The following is a 16,102-nucleotide window of genomic DNA, read 5'->3' as shown; positions in this document are numbered from 1 at the left end:
ATTGTATATTAAAATTCTTATGGACACATTCATAGTGAATTGAGCATTTCTACACAGTCAACAGAAATGAAGGTTCCCCCAATCCCCTTTTGAAACTTCATTATTTCATTCCTGTTATTATCAGTGACAACAAAGATTCTAATCATTGTTACTTAGGAGCTAGAATCTCTCCTGTAAGAAATACTTTCTTGATGTGATTGAAGTAAAGAAAAATAGACTTGATTTTTTAATTTATTTCTTCTATTAACTGATTAGCCTCGTGAAGTAATTTTCACTTAATCTGTAAAATAGAGGATAATCTGTAAAGTGGAAGTAATATGGCTCTTAAGGGGCTACTGGGTAATTTCAGTGAGGTAAGAGATAATAAAGTACTTTGAAAACTGTGACGTACTAGAAAAAGTGTTGTTACTTTTATTCTATTTGGATATGAACATGGTTGAATAAGGGCTTCCCAGGTGGGTCAGTGGGTAAAGAATCCTCCTGCAATGCAGGAAATTTGGGTTTGACCCCTGGGTCAGGAAGATCCTCTAGAGGAGGGAATGGGAACCCACTCCAGTATTCTTGCCTGGAGAATCTCATGAATAGAGGAGCCTGGCGGTCTACAGTCCATAGGGTCGCAAAGAGTTGGATGTGACTGAGCGTGCGCGTGCATATACACACACACACACACAAACACACACACAGTTGAATAAAAGACAGCCATCAATATTTAAACTAGAATATATCAAGAACATCTCCCAGTCAATAAGAAACAATCAAATGGAAAAAATAGACCCCAAAAAACAGATAACTCACAAATGAGAAGAGCCAAATAACCAATAAACAAGATACTCACCCTCACCAATAACTTCCAAGAACTATGAATAGTCTGAGATTATACACAACTTGAACTCTTACCAGTTAGCCTGATGCAGTTTTATGGATGCTGGCAAAAGACACAAAACTCATGGATCAGAGACAAAAAGACTATTGTTCACAGCACAGTAAGCAGCATGAGGTTCATGTTTGTGTCATTTGCCCTTGAATCCATGGGAGCTACAAAGAGAAGCCCCAGCAGATCTTGGACACATAGTGTCATAGCTTAGAAATCCTAAGCTTAGGGAACTCCAGTCTTTTATAATAAGCTGCCAGCAGACTTGCCCAACCTTTACCCTGGAGAACACATGTCTTTATTATACTGGACAATAAACAAACCTGCCTTCTATTCTAGAAGGAAGCAGTACCTCCGTTGACAAAGGTCATTCACAATATTAACATCTTTTGAAAGATAGTCTAGCATAAAAGCTATCTTCACCTCTGGTCACACGATGTACAGAAAAATGAGAATCCCTTGGAGAAATGTCTCCCAACAATAATTAGGGGATGCAGATTAAAACATTTAGATATAACTTCTGGGTGTGATCCCTGGGTCGGGAAGATCCCCTGGAGAAAGAAATGGCAACCTACTCCAGTACTCTTGCCTGGAAAATTCCATGGATGGAGGAGCCTGGTAGGCTACAGTTCGTGGGATCACAAAGAGTCAGACACGACTGAGCAACTTGACTGGTTCACACAGATTGGCAACTTGTAAATATGTGCACCAGGGCTTCCCCAGTGGCTCAGCAGTAAAGAACCCGCCCGCAATGCAGGAACCACAGGAGATGCAGGTTCAATCCCTGGGTCGGGAAGATCCCCTGGAGGAGGCATGGCAACCCACTCCAGTATCCTTCCCTGGAGAATCCCATGGACAGAGGAGCCTGGTGGGCTACAGTCCATGGGGTCGCAAAGAGTCGAACACGACTAAAGCGACTTAGCATACACATAGCATGCACCCAACATGTGCAAAGAATAGAACGGGGATGTGGAGGAACAAGAACACTCATATACTGCTATTGGGAACATCAACTATTGCATCACTTTGGAGGTGAATTTGGCAAAAATCTAGTGAAGTTGAAGCTACCGGTACACATACCTTACAACTTGGCAATTTCACTTCTAGTATATTCCCTGGAAATACTCCCCAACATGTGTATAAGGAAACATAATTAAGGACATGTACTGCAGCGTTACTTGTAATAGCCCAAAACTTGTTTTATTAGCCGTTATATTCTTCTGTTTCTGTACTTAAAATAGTTAAGTTGCACATACACACACACACACATATATCCATACATGTACATTTTATGTTACCAAATACCTTTGGAAGGTGTGCCCATCATAGTATTCAAGAAACCTCAAGGCTCCTTTCTATAAACAGCCCTCTGAAATAGTTATTGTTTTCTCCAGTTTATAAATGAGGAAATCAAAACTCAAAGAAGTTAGTAAACTTACCTAACAGAGCCAGAAATTCAAACCCGTCATCTCTAAATTTACCAGGAAAGGAGAGAAAAACAAATGCTTTCCCCACCCACTTTCCACAGTGCTCACATCTCTCACTCTGCAAACATGTTCATATAAGTCTGTCATATAGCTCCTCTAACATCACCAAATCCTAGCTACTCTGAACTCTGATTTTCCATCTAGGAAAAAATTTTTTTCAGCTTCCTTCTTACCTGTTTGAACCAGGTATTAAGTCAGACACTCCAACAGTAGTTGTGAGGCCTTCAGCAAAAAATTCGGGGCTGCGCCTTATTCCTGATGCCTGGCTTCAAGAAGCAAACTGATTTTTATTTCAAAATATGTGCCATAAGGTCCAGACAACTCCACCAATGCAACCTCCTTTGAGAAGGAGGGAGTTCCACACACTAAAATTCTTTTAAAAGTGTGTTGCATAAGCAGTATCAGTGGATTCATGGGACTTCAGTGGAACTGTTATGAATATGCTTGAGGTTCATCAGCTTTCAGTGAGCCATTCAAGGGCTGCATTAGGGCCTGGGGACCATGGTGACTGACAACTCAAAGTGCAGGTGTGAAGGGACCACTCAGCTTCCTAGTGAAGCGAAACAGAACTGCTTAAAACGCAAGATCTGCTTATCAGGAGCAGAAGGAAGGAAACACTTCATCTAAGAAGGAAAAAGATATTGTGTTAATTTTATCTGAGATTGATCATATTGTTAAATGCTCATATCATTAGTTTTAGTCTCTCAGTCGTGTCCAACTCGTTGCAACCCAATGGACTATAGCCTGCCAGGCTCCTCTGTCCATGGGATTCTCCAGGCAAGAACACTGGAATGGATTGCCATTCCCTTCTCCAGAGGATCTTCCTGACCCAGAGATTGAACCCAGCTCTTCTGCATTGCAGGCAGATTCTTTACCCTCTGAGCTACAGGGAAGTGCCGTTAAATGCTCTGTTAATCCTCAGCTGGAAACAAAACTGTCCTGGGAACAATATCCTAGTCCTTCTAAACTCCTCATATGTGGAAAATGTGTTTTAGTTTCTCTCTTCTTAAACAAGTTTCATTGGATCAAAAATTTAAAGTGAGAGATTGAATCAGATGCAGGGAGCTCAAATCCGATGCTCTGTGACTACCTAGAGGGGTGGGATGGGGTGGGAGGTGGGAGGGAGGCTCAGGTGGGAAGGGACATACATATACCTATAGCTGATTTATGTTGAAATAGGGCAGAAACCAACACAATATTGTAAAACAGTTGTCCTCTAATTCAAAATAATTAACAAAAAACTTTTTAAAAAAACTACTCTTTAGTTTATACATACACAAGTTTAGGAAATGTGTGGCATGCCTTAAAAGAAAGCCGATTATTAGCTCTTATTTCCATCCCCTCAATCCTTCTTTCATTCAGTAGACATTTTTTAATGCCTTCTCTGTGGCATGTGTTGTGTTTTGCTTTCATTTCTCCATCCAGAAACTGTAGAAACAGTTACACCAGACTAAATATGCCCTTGAAAATGTAGATGAGTCATTCTGTCATCCATAGTTAACCATTAGGGGTAAATGCCTTTACCGATGTGAGAATGTGTCCATTTAATTTGATATGTGTAAACTTCATTTATGAATAGTAAAAGGGTTGACATTATTCTAAGGTCTTTCTGACTGGCTTCAAAATAAGCTATATTTTCTTTTTGTTCTGATACGAAAAAAATCTCTAAGATATATTGTTAAGTGAAAGGAGTAAAGGGAAGAACAGTATATATACTGTGCTGCCATGAATATATCTGTACATATTTGCTAGTAAATGAAAGATACACAAAAGTGAATGTTGATTGCCTAAGGGAGGAAGTGTGGAGCTCACATACAAGCACAGAATAGAAGTATTTTCCTATAAACCCTTTAATGACTTCTATATTTGGAACCATGTACATATATTACCTATTTGAAGTAAATTTAAATGATTTAAAATCTAAATATTATATAGGCTCTATTAGTATTGTAAACACCACTTAACTTCTTAGTTGTAATTGATTCATTCAGATATTTAATGAGCATCAACTATTTGCTGGATAAATATATGAAAATGTCCCTGGACATTGGGTGTCCTTCACCTCCCACCCTAAATAAATAAGGACCTGGTAACCATAGTGGTAGTGTGTGAGTCAACACTGTATCTAGTCTGGGGAAACTGTGGGCTTGGATTTCAGTGCCAGCAAACCCTGGAAATGATCTTTCATGAGGAATGGGAAGTTGGAACTGAGACCCTGCACATAAACCAAGACCCTCTAAGGACTGCATCCCCAGTAGGGAAAAAAAAAAATTAGCTTAAAAAAAGTTGACCTACTGGTGTAAGGAAGGACAACAAGGTTATCTGCCACAGACCAGAATCTGGGTGGAAAAAAAAAAAAAGCCCCATCTCAAGCAAGTTTGGGGTTTAAATTTATATTGATTGTTTCAGAAATTCTCATGTTGAGAAATTAACATAGTAAATACACTCAGCTGGTTACCCCTAAAGGGCCTGGCAGAAGCAAATGCTAAACTTCTCTCCCTTAACTAATACAGCACAAAATTCCTACAGAAAGAAGTTCTGCTGAAAATGAGCTCACAGTCCAAACTTACAGAATACACTTGAGTGAATGTCAGCAGACACAGTAAACCACAGGATTAGACTTTAAGGAATTTAAGTAAAACTACTGGATAGAAATTATCAGAAAAAAATTTGTGTAAAATCAAAGATTCAAAAACACAAGAACAAGACTCTCCAAAAGAAGAACAAGGGAATTTCAAAGAGAATCAAATAGAATTTCAATAAATGAAAAGTTACAGAAATCTTACAATATGAATAGGTTAAAGTGCAGAATTGGCACAAATTAAAAAAAAAAAACAACTATGGTGAACTGAAAGGTAGTTCTAAAAGGCACTGCAGAAAGAACAAAATGGAATTGCAAAAGAAACACTGAGTGTAAAATGATGAATCTCACAAACATACTGAGTTCAGGATGCCAGACACAAAAGAAGTATGTACTGTATGCTTCCATTTATATGAAGATCAAAAACAGGAAGAATTCATCTCCAGCATTAGCACACAGGATATTGGTCACCTTGGGGAACTGGGTAGGTAGCATTTGAAAGGGTTGAACAGGGTGAGAGTGCTTCTGAGATTCTAATAATGATCTGACTCTTGATCTGTGTGCCAGTTAGTTACATGGATAAATTCATCTTAAAGTTTTTGATTTTGGTACTCTTTTGTATGTGTTTTATACTCAAATAAAGCTTACACACACACACATTCAAACCTTGACAGATAAGATGGTAGTGTTACCGTTTTCATACATACAACCTCTTAATGTTTCCAACAGATGCCTTAGCTAGGCCCTATTTTCCTACATTTGCAGATAAAAAACTGAAGTCCAGAGAGGTAAAGTGACCTTGACAGGGTAACATGTTGTAGGTGGTAGGGCCAAAATACTTGTCCAGGTCTTCTAATTCTACTTCCAGTCTTCTTTTCATAACTCCATAAATAATTATAGTCCTAGTATCCTTTTAAAGCACACATAATTTTTTGGAAGATAATCTCTTATAGAAATAAAGGAAAATCTTTTATCGTTGGTCAACCTAATCAGTGGGTCAGGCTGTTTTTCAAGACTGTACTTGTGAGTAAACACACACATATATATTCATTTATGTGCCTTTATATTCCTATTTCTGTTCACTAAGAGTTTAGATAATCATAAAAATTATTATTCCTTGATTTAGGAATCCTACCCAAGATTGATCTAGTAAAATGATCTTTTTCTCTCATATTATTGTAGAAATAACAAGACAAATACCATATATGTTATAACCAAGATAATTAAACACTCAAATAGTATTAGAGGTTTTGGCATTACAAATATATAAAACTAAAATATTCTGATAATTCAGGAATATTTCATGAAATTAATACTTTAAAGGTGCGATTTAATTTTTAATTTAGATTTTCTTACTAGGTCACTACACTTTTGCCCAATATTAAGACTGTCAAAACAGAGTTTGCTTGTAATAATAATGTTAATACTTACAATTTATTAAGCACCTACTATATGCCAGATAAAATCTGCTGAGCATATTTTATCCATTTAGTCACTTAATATTATTGAATTTTTTTATTTAATAGACATTCAATAGCTATTGTTGATTTTATTTTAGGACCCTTAACCTGTTGTTAGAACTTTCATAACACTCTAAGTATGGTTAAATCCAGTGATTGCACACAATGTTAGGGATGTCTTGGGGGCTTAGCTATTATTTTTTATGAATTACAGTTTGGCTTGACAGCTGTCCTTGTGTTGACAGCTCTTCTGATTATAGCAGTTGTCAAACTCCATCCTTAAGCAGGTTGTAAATCCTGCCTTCTTCCGATTAAAACTGGGTCAGAGCCAATGGCGGGTTAACTAGAGGCCAGTGTTCTACTACTGTATGTCCTTACTGGTTTGTTCAAAATGCATTTTGCATAGTGGCATACTAAACCTTCATTTGCCTTCATTTTATTTTGGTGTTTTTGAACTTTCAGGTATCTGTCCTCCTGTTATTTTGTGATTAAACATGGTCTTTGCTAAGGAGTGTATTAGTATAAGTGTGGTCTTCCTTGTAAATGGCCTGTTGGTCCTCTCCTCCTCCTGCTCTACTGGGAATACTAACATCATTGCATCTGTGTCTCCCAGGGGAAATCAAGGCTTTTCCTAGCATGTGCAGTCATGTGATTTCAGAGTGGGCAGGCTTTGTATCCTCATGAGCCCTCGATCTTCCACGTAAAGCACCATCTGTTCTGTTCCTTGCACGCTGTTACAGGGCAGTGGGAGGAGGCATTAGAGTGAAAATAAATAAAATAAAAAAAGAAAGAAATTCATCATCAAAACCCTGAGGATTAATGGAGTCAGAAGGCTCACTGCTCTGAATGAAAATTCATCTTCACCTGTGCCAGTGTCAGGGCTGCCTCCATGGCACTTGACAAATAGAGGTTCCCAGGGTACCATAAATCCAGCAGCTATTCTAATCCCTATAGACTAGCTCAAGCCTTTCCGAGATGAGCTTACGACTGTTTTTGTATTTTGCAGCACACTGTAGGCACTAGTATCCCCTCATTAATTTGGTAAAACATTAGCACCCCTTACTTCTCATCTCCCTCTCATCTTCTTTGTCTTTGTCCATTTTGAGACGGTGAGCAGCTCACATGTTTCTGAAAGACGACTCTGCCTTGTGAATTGTGCTTCACCGAAGATGCCAAAGGCAGAGAAGTCAATTAACTAATGAATTTTGAACAAATACTAATCCCCAATACTGTGTTAGATGAAGAGGAGAATATAGAAAAGCATACAATCAAGTGGCTCACCATCTAATTGGGAGCACAGAGCATATAATTTCAAAAGCTGTTTGTTGGGCATCTCTACATGCAGGAGGTTGCGTGCTAAATGTAAACATTATTGATGCCTATCAACAGTGACTCTCCAAGAGGTACTACAAGTGCCTTCTTCATTCCAGGGTAAGATTCATTTGTGTGTTTTCTTCTTGTCCTTTAAATCAATCTTTCTCCTCTTGTCCTTTATTTTTTTCTTCCTACTGCAACTTCGTGACTGCTTATGCTTTTGTACCAGTCTTTGCATAAACCCCAGGAATTTGTTAATAGAACTCCTTTCCTTGCGGGTAACGTATCTTTTACTCTGAAGTTACTGTTTTGTAACCCTTAAATTCCAAATTTAAATCTCACTTCATAGCTACAGTTGAGCTAAAATTTCATTTATGTGTGTTAGGTTAGAGGATTGTTATACAAACCAGTTAAGCCTTTTTTTCTCAGTCAGTTAGCTGTAATTCTCCGTATGTAAAACAGTTTTAAGCTCCATTTCTGGGTTGGTACTCACAACTTGTGTCATACTGCTGGAAAAGTCACATCATCATACAGGTTGTGTGAAATTAATGCCCCTTTGCCTGACATAGCCAGCTTAGTGTCTTCAGCCATAGTCCGCATCTACTGAGCCTTGATCTTTATGCTTAGCAGTCTCAAGTATTGGGTTAGATTTGAGCTCAAGCGTGATCTGACAGACCGTGGTAGTTATTACCCTGTATTACAGATTTATACACTGGGAAATTTATTCCTCTGATACTGCTTTAAAAGTTCCAATTTTAAAACCTAACCAAGTATTTCTCACAATGAGTTGAGAGTGATAGCTGCAGCAAAAAGGTTAAATGATTATTCCTTAAAATATAAATGTCATGTAGCTAGTTCTGTGCAGGATAAATATCCTCTTTCACAGCTCCCTGATATTAGGCAATGTGTCCTTAACTTTGTTTTATTTTCTAAGAGACTGTCTTCCATTGGAATCTAACTTGGTATATACAGTGTTTCATGGTAAAAAAAAAAAACCTTTCAAAAATGTAAAATGAAAGTGTTCATTTGGGGAGATAATTTTAAACTCTCAAAGGAATATTATAATCCTGAACACTTTATTGGTAAAGATATTCTGTCTCTGCCTTCCTCCCTGTCTGAGGCATATCCCCAAAGATGATCTCAACCCATTAACACGTGTCCCAGGATTAGAATAGGCAAATTGGCCTTTCTGTACCTTTTTCTCCTGGACCTCCCAAGTTGCACAGTGGTAAAAAATCCGCCTGCCAATGGTTCAGTCTCTGGGTCAGGAAATGGCATCCTGCTCCAGTATCCTTGCCCGGAAAATTCCATGGACAGAAGAGCCTGGCAGGCTACAATCCATAGGGTCGCAAAGTTGGACATGACTTAGTACACACACACCTTTTTCTCCTACGCTCTATTCATTTATTCAAATATTAATTTAATATTTGTAATTCTAGTCATCTAGAATTTGTAATTTGTAGGTTTTTTTTTTTTTTTTTGTAATTCTAGTAGGCATCTTAAGAATTCCCACTGAAGGCAGAGAGATAGGGTTCCCAAGTGGTCTGACTTTAGCTTAGAAAAATTTCTGTCTTCCATTTGTATTCCCTTGGAACCATCCCTGAGTCTGTGCTATTATGGATTAGAGTTTGGTACCTACGTTTTCAGGATGGATAATACAAAGAATCACCAAAGCTCTCCCAGACTTATAACAACCTGGTTTCAGCTGTTGGCTCCGTGCCCACTTCCACAGGTTCCTTATAACCAAGGAACCCTGAAGCACCCACCAGGGGAGAGAAGACACCCATCAAGGGAGCCATGCAAACCTCTTTATCTGAGTACCAACAAAGAGCAAAAGAAGAAATGTCCCTAGTAAATCATTTAAAACCAAACTCCCGGAAAGTTCTGCTTCCACTTAAGATAAAGAAAATAGCAACAGAATATTGCTCCCACACTAACAAAAGGAAAATGCTAAATAATCTGCAAAATTTTACTTTTTTAAAAAACCATCAGATAGCAGAAGTTGCATGTCAGCAAAGCAAGCCAGATTCCAAAGAATGACAAGCCCCTGTAAGACACACCAACTGTTTTGCGTTTGATAGAACAACCGAGGAAGAGGCAGCCACCATAAATGCAGATAAGAAGAAAACAGCTAAAATTAACAAATTCTAAAAGTGAGCTGGTGTGACATTTAAGCATCAGACCCAAGAATGCGTTTCACTCATGTACTCATTCATTAACTGGGTACTGTTAGACAAATTGAGGAGAGAGAGCTCCCTCCTCATTAGTACACAGGAATGAAAGTCTGCCACTTCCCCAGACCCTTATTTCATACAAAGAAAAATCCTTAAGCCACCAGGGGAAGAGCAGAAAGCTTTTCTGTTCTCTCCTCCTGTCCTGGGCCTAGGGAGATACCCACTGCCTTTGGAGGAGGAGTGAAAGTAAAACCTGTCTGCCCCTGGGGAAGGACAGGGAACCCCTGAGCTTAGGACCCTGCACTGTCACAAAGCAGAGGTCTCTTGCCCCTGGAGGGCAGGACAGGAAGTTCCCACTCAGGACATATTTTCTCTCACACGAGGCAGGGTTTGGCTGACATTTGGGGGAGCCGGGAGGATGCAGGAACATTGAGAAATTTCTGCCTCTGAGGGCCTGCCTAAGACAGAGTAACCCAAAAGCATGAAGAGCTCTATCCCACTCTCACCGTGAGCCTCACTCTGAGAAATAAGCAGTAGCAGTCTTATTGATAGGGAGGAGAAAGAATACAGAGAGTAGATATGCAGCTGACTAGATATTTCAGACTACTGAAAGCTGAGAGTGGAGTGAGAATACTGAAAATACCCTCTGGCACCCAAACCTTATAACTAAGCATAAGGTAGCAGCAGCCCACAGCTGGAGGAATTTAAAGTCTTTGATGCATTAAAGTTATCCATAGCAACAACAAAATCAAACCCAGTCCAATGGCTGACTAGACTGACTCAACACCCCCTGATGGCATGATGAAAGAAAAAGTATGCCCATTTCTGGTTGTAAATAGTGTTGTTTACTGCAGCCTCCACTGCCCTCCTGCACATAATTTCAGCACTCAAAAATTGTGAAGCATAAAAAAAAGCAAGGAAAAAATAACCCATTGTCATGCAATAAATGAGTAATGATAGAACAAGTAGATAAAAATTCAGCAAGGATATGAAAGACCTGAGCCATAGCATCAACTGACTTGACCTAATTGACATCTAAAGGATGCTAACACCTAATGTACATTTTTTCAATATAAATATGGAATATTTACCAAGATAGACCATACTCTAGGCCATAAAACAAACTTTTAAAAAATATAAAAGAAATCATACAAAGTTTGCTCTGTGACCACCATGGAATTAAATTAGAAATCAACAGACACATATCTGGAAAATCCCTAATTGTGAGAAACTTAAAACACACTTGTAAATAAGAGAATTAAAAAAATATTTTGAACTGAATGAAATAAAAATACCCTATCAAAAGTTGTGAGATGCAGCTAAAGCAGTGCTTAGAGGGAAATTGAATACTTTTATTTAAAAAAAGAAAGGTTTCAAATGAGTGATCTAAGAGTCCACCTTAAAATTTTTTTTAAAAAAAAGCAAATTAAGCTCAAAGTACATATAGTAATAAAATAAAGATCAAAGCAGAAATCAATGAAACCATTAAAAACCTTTGAAAAGGTCAATAATACTGATTGACCTCTAGACAGACCAGTTTAGAAGAGGAAAAACAAATTACCAACTTCAGAAATGAGAGAGAGGCATCAACACAGATCCTGCAGATATTATGAAGCAAATAAGGGAACACTATTTGCAATTTTTACCAATAAATTAGATAACTTAGAGTAAATGGACAAATTTCCAAAAGACAGATTAACAAAATTCTGTCAAAAAGAAACTTAAAAGCTAGATACCCCTATTGAAGAGATTGAATCTGTCACTGAAAACTTCCCACAACAAAATCCCCAGGCCCTGATTGCGTCACTCTGAATTCTACTAAATATTTAAGGGGGAAATAATACCAATTCTACACACAAATTCCTCCAGAAAATGAGGAGAGAACCCTGCCCAACGAATTCTATGAGGCCAACATTACACCAAAACCAGAAAAAGACCCTACAGGAAAAGAAAACTATAGGCTAATATGTCTCATGAATATGATGCAAAAATCTTTTATTAAAATGTTAGCAAATTGAACATAGCAATATACAGAAAGGATAAGTTATAACCCAATGTGTTTATCCCAGGAATGTAAGGTTGGTTCAGAAGTTGAAAATCATTGTATTTCACCCTATCAGACAATCAAAACCAAAACTAAAACATGATCATCTCCATATGTGTAGAAGAAGCCATTGAAAAACTGAAACTCCTTCATGATTTGGAGAGAAAGAAAAAAAAAACACAGAAAAATAGAAATAGAAGGGAACTGCTTCAACCTGAAGAAATCACTAGCTGATATCATCCTTAATGGTAAAATGCTGAATGTTTTCCTTCTGAATGGGAACAAAGCAAAGATGTCCACTCTCTCCACTTTGATTCAACATTGTACTGGAAGTTTTAGCCAGTGTATTAGGCAAAGGAAAGGTTCCAACACCCTTTACTGCCCTCCTAGAGAGAATTACTCCATGATCTTTATATTGAATATTTCTGTTGGTCTGTTTCTGGGCCCTCTATTCTGTTCCATTGACGTGTTTTTCTATTTTTCTGCCAATACCACACTGTCTTAATTATTTTTATATTTATTAGCTTTATCATAAGTCTTAAAGTGAGATAGTGTCTGTCCTCCAGCTTTCTTCTTCTACTTCAATACTGTGTTGGCTTCTCTGGGTCTCTTGCCTCTCCATATACACTGTACAGTTTGTTCATATCCACAGCCTGACTTGCTGGGATTTTGGTTGGGAAGAACTGACATCTTAACAATATTGAATCTTCCTATCCATAAACATAGACTATCTCTCCAATTATTTGTTTTGTTGATTTTGTTTAGAGATTTATAGTTTTCCTCATATAAATCTTGTACATATCATGTTAAAATTATACTCAAGTATTGCATTTGGGGGATACTAATGTAAATGGTATTATGTTTTTTTTAATTTCAAATTCCACTTGTCCATTGCTGGTGTATAGGAAAACAATTGACTTTTGTACATTAGTGTTATATCCTGCAACCTTGTTATAATTGCTTATTTGTCCCAGGAGGTTTTTTTGTCAGTTCTTTTGGGATTTTCTATGATCATGTCATCTGCAAAGACATTTTTATTTCTTTCTTCCTAATCTGTATATCTTTTATTTCCTTTTCCTGTCTTATTGCATTACCTACAACTTTCCAGTGCAGTGTTCAAAAGGAGTGGTGAGAGGGAATATCCTTGCCTTATACCCAGTCTTAATGTGAATGCTTTTAGTTTCTCAACATTAAGTATGATTTTAGCTATAGGTTTTTTGTAGAAGTTCTTTATCTAGTTGAGGAAGTTCCTGAGGAGTGATGTCAGCAACATGGTGGAGTGAAAAGCTACCTTTCTCTCTCCCTTGCAATCTATAACCAGTAAAACATCCGTAATTCAGCAAAGGTCCCCCTGCTCAATACACCAGGATGCCAGAGAATTCCTAGTATCTGACATCTAAAGGTCAGTGGAGTGGAATACAGGAGGCAGAGTCGAGCAGATAGCAGAGGTGTACCTCAGGTCCTGGCCTTCCCACCACAGCAGCTGAGCTCACAGCCTCAGGGGATCCAGCAGCAGCAGGAGAAGCAGTGCAGTTACCTCCAGCGCGCATGTAAGCCACAGGTAACGGGGCAGCAGGAGTCAGGCCTAGGACCCATCCCTCCAGCTGCTGATGCGCCCACAGCTCTGGCTACCTGCCCCCCAAACTGCAGTGGCAGAGCCCACTAACCTTATGGTGTTGGACACAGAGAAGTGCCCTCACAACCGCTGCGTTCCACCTTCCCTAACTCTCCCCCTCCAGTGGCTAAGTCTGTGGCTCAGGGAATCCCAGACACAAGGGAAGAGCCTACCATCCTGGTGCCCCAGGCGGTGATCCGAGGAGCAGTGGTAGAAGCAAGGCACCAGTGACCCCAGAGACACAAGAACTTATAACCTGGGCAGGGGTCCACGGCTAAGAGGTAGTAGAAGGTAGAAAGTGCTAACTCAAATTTAACAAGAGGCAGCTCAGGTAAAAGAAACCAAAAACTTACACTATAGTGCCACCTATTGGAAAACAAAGCCTCTAACTTCTAACCTGTTGCTATAAATACTTCCGATTTGCTGGCAGAAGAACCAACTCATCCAGCACCATGAAGAACTGGAGTAACACTGTACCACAGAAAGAAAGTGGCAATTCTCCAGAAACCAAGATTAAAGTCATGGAATACTGCAATCTAACTGGTAGAGAATTCAAAATAGTGGTCATGAAGAAACTCAGCAAACAACAAAAAAATTGAGAAAAGTCAGTTCAGTGAGCTCAGAAATAAAATGAATGAACAGAAGGAATACTTTGTCAAAGAGATTTAAACTCTAAAAAAAAAAAAAAAAAACAAAACACAAGTTTTGAAGCTGAAGAATTCAATAAATGAAATAAAGAATGTATTAGAAAGCATTGGAAACAGAGCAGATCACATAAAATAGAGAATTAGAGTGCTCAAAAATAGAAATCTAAAAAATGTTATAAGTAGAAAAGAGAAACAGCATTAAAAAATGAGGAAATTCTGTCTGTTTTAGGAGGAGCACCATTAGGATAATAGGTATCCCAGAAGTAGAGAGAGGGAAAAGGGAGAAAAATGTTTAAAGAAATAATCAGGAACTTCTCAAGTTGAAGAAGTTCCCCTCTATTCCCAGTTACCTGAGTTTTTGGTTGTTTTTTTTTTCAAGATAACAAATAAGTGTTGGACAAGTTATTTTTCTGCGTCTATTGATATGATCATGTGATTTTTATTTTTTGCCTATTGATATGATGGATTACATTAACTGATTTTCAAGTGTTGAACTAGCCTTACCCACCTGCGATTAATCCCACTTGGTTATGGTGTATAATTCTTTTCATATACTGTTCGGTTCAATCTGTTAATATATTGTTGAGGATTTTGCATTTATGTTCATGAGAGATAGCAGTCTGTAGTTTCCCCTTCCCCTTTCTTATAATGTCATTGTCTAGGTTTTATTATTAGAGTAATAGTGGCCTCATAGAATGGTTTAAGAAGTATTCTCTCTGCTTCTATCTTCTGAAACAGATTGTAGAGAAATGGTATAATTTTTTCCTTAAATGTTTGGTAGAATTCACCAGTGAACCCATATGAGCCTTGTACTTTCTAGTATAAAAGGTTATTATTAATCATTTATTAAATTTCTTTAATAGGTAACAGGCCTATTTGGATTGTATACTTTTTCTTTAGTAGATTTTGGCAAATTGTCTCTTTCAAGGAATTCGTCTAAGATGATCATATTTGTAGGCAGTGAATTGTTTGTAGTATTCCTTTATTATCCTTTTTATGTCTATGGAACAACAGACTGGTTCCAAATAGGAAAAGGAGTACGTCAAGGCTGTATATTGTCACCCTACTTATTTAACTTATATGCAGAGTACATCATGAGAAACGCTAGGCTGGAGGAAGCACAAGCTGGAATCAAGATTGCCAGGAGAAATATTGATAACCTCAGATATGCAGATCCACCCTTATGGCAGAAATTAAAGAAGAACTAAAGAGCCTCTTGATGAAAGTAAAAGAGGAGAGTGAAAAGGTTGGCTTAAAGCTCAACATTCAGAAAACTAAGATCATGGCATCCGGTCCCATCACTTCATGGCAAATAGATGGGGAAACAGTGGCAGATTTTATTTTTGGGGGCTCCAAAATCACTGCAGATGGTGACTGCAGCCATGAAATTAAAAGACGCTTACTCTTGGAAGGAAAGTTATGACCAACCTAGACAGCATATTAAAAAGCAGAGACATTACTTTGCCAACAAAGGTCCTTCTAGTCAAGGCTATGGTTTTTCCAGTGGTCATGTACGGATCTGAGAGTTGGACTATAAAGAAAGCTGAGCACCGAAGAATTGATGCTTTTGAACTGTGGTGTTGGAGAAGACTCTTGAGAGTCCCCTGGACTGCAAGATCCAACCAGTCCATCCTAAAGGAGATCAGTCCTGAATATTCATGGGAAGGACTGATTTGAAGCTGAAACTCCAATACTTTGGCCACCTGATGTGAAGAGCTGACTCATTGGAAAAGACCCTGAAGCTGGGAAAGATTGAGGGCAGGAGGAGAAGGGGACAACAGAGGATGAGATGGTTGGATGGCATCACCGACTCAATGGACATGGGTTTGGGTGGACTCTGGGAGTTGGTGATGGACAGGGAGGCCTGGCGTGCTGCAGTTTATGGGGTCACAAAGAGTTGGACACGACT

At 38.4% G+C, this 16,102-nt stretch overlaps 1 protein-coding gene across 1 annotated transcript in view; it reads left to right on the top strand.

The window, feature by feature from the left end:
• ACBD6 (acyl-CoA binding domain containing 6) overlaps positions 1-16,102 on the top strand; it is a 193,237-nt gene that overhangs the window by 162,467 nt on the left and 14,668 nt on the right. The window lies entirely within an intron of this gene.

This window comes from Cervus elaphus, chromosome 14 (assembly GCF_910594005.1).
Source record: "Cervus elaphus chromosome 14, mCerEla1.1, whole genome shotgun sequence".
NCBI classification, from domain to species: domain Eukaryota; kingdom Metazoa; phylum Chordata; class Mammalia; order Artiodactyla; family Cervidae; genus Cervus; species Cervus elaphus.
Note: the sequence above shows the minus strand (reverse complement) of the source record. Positions and strands in the feature narration are given on the sequence as shown.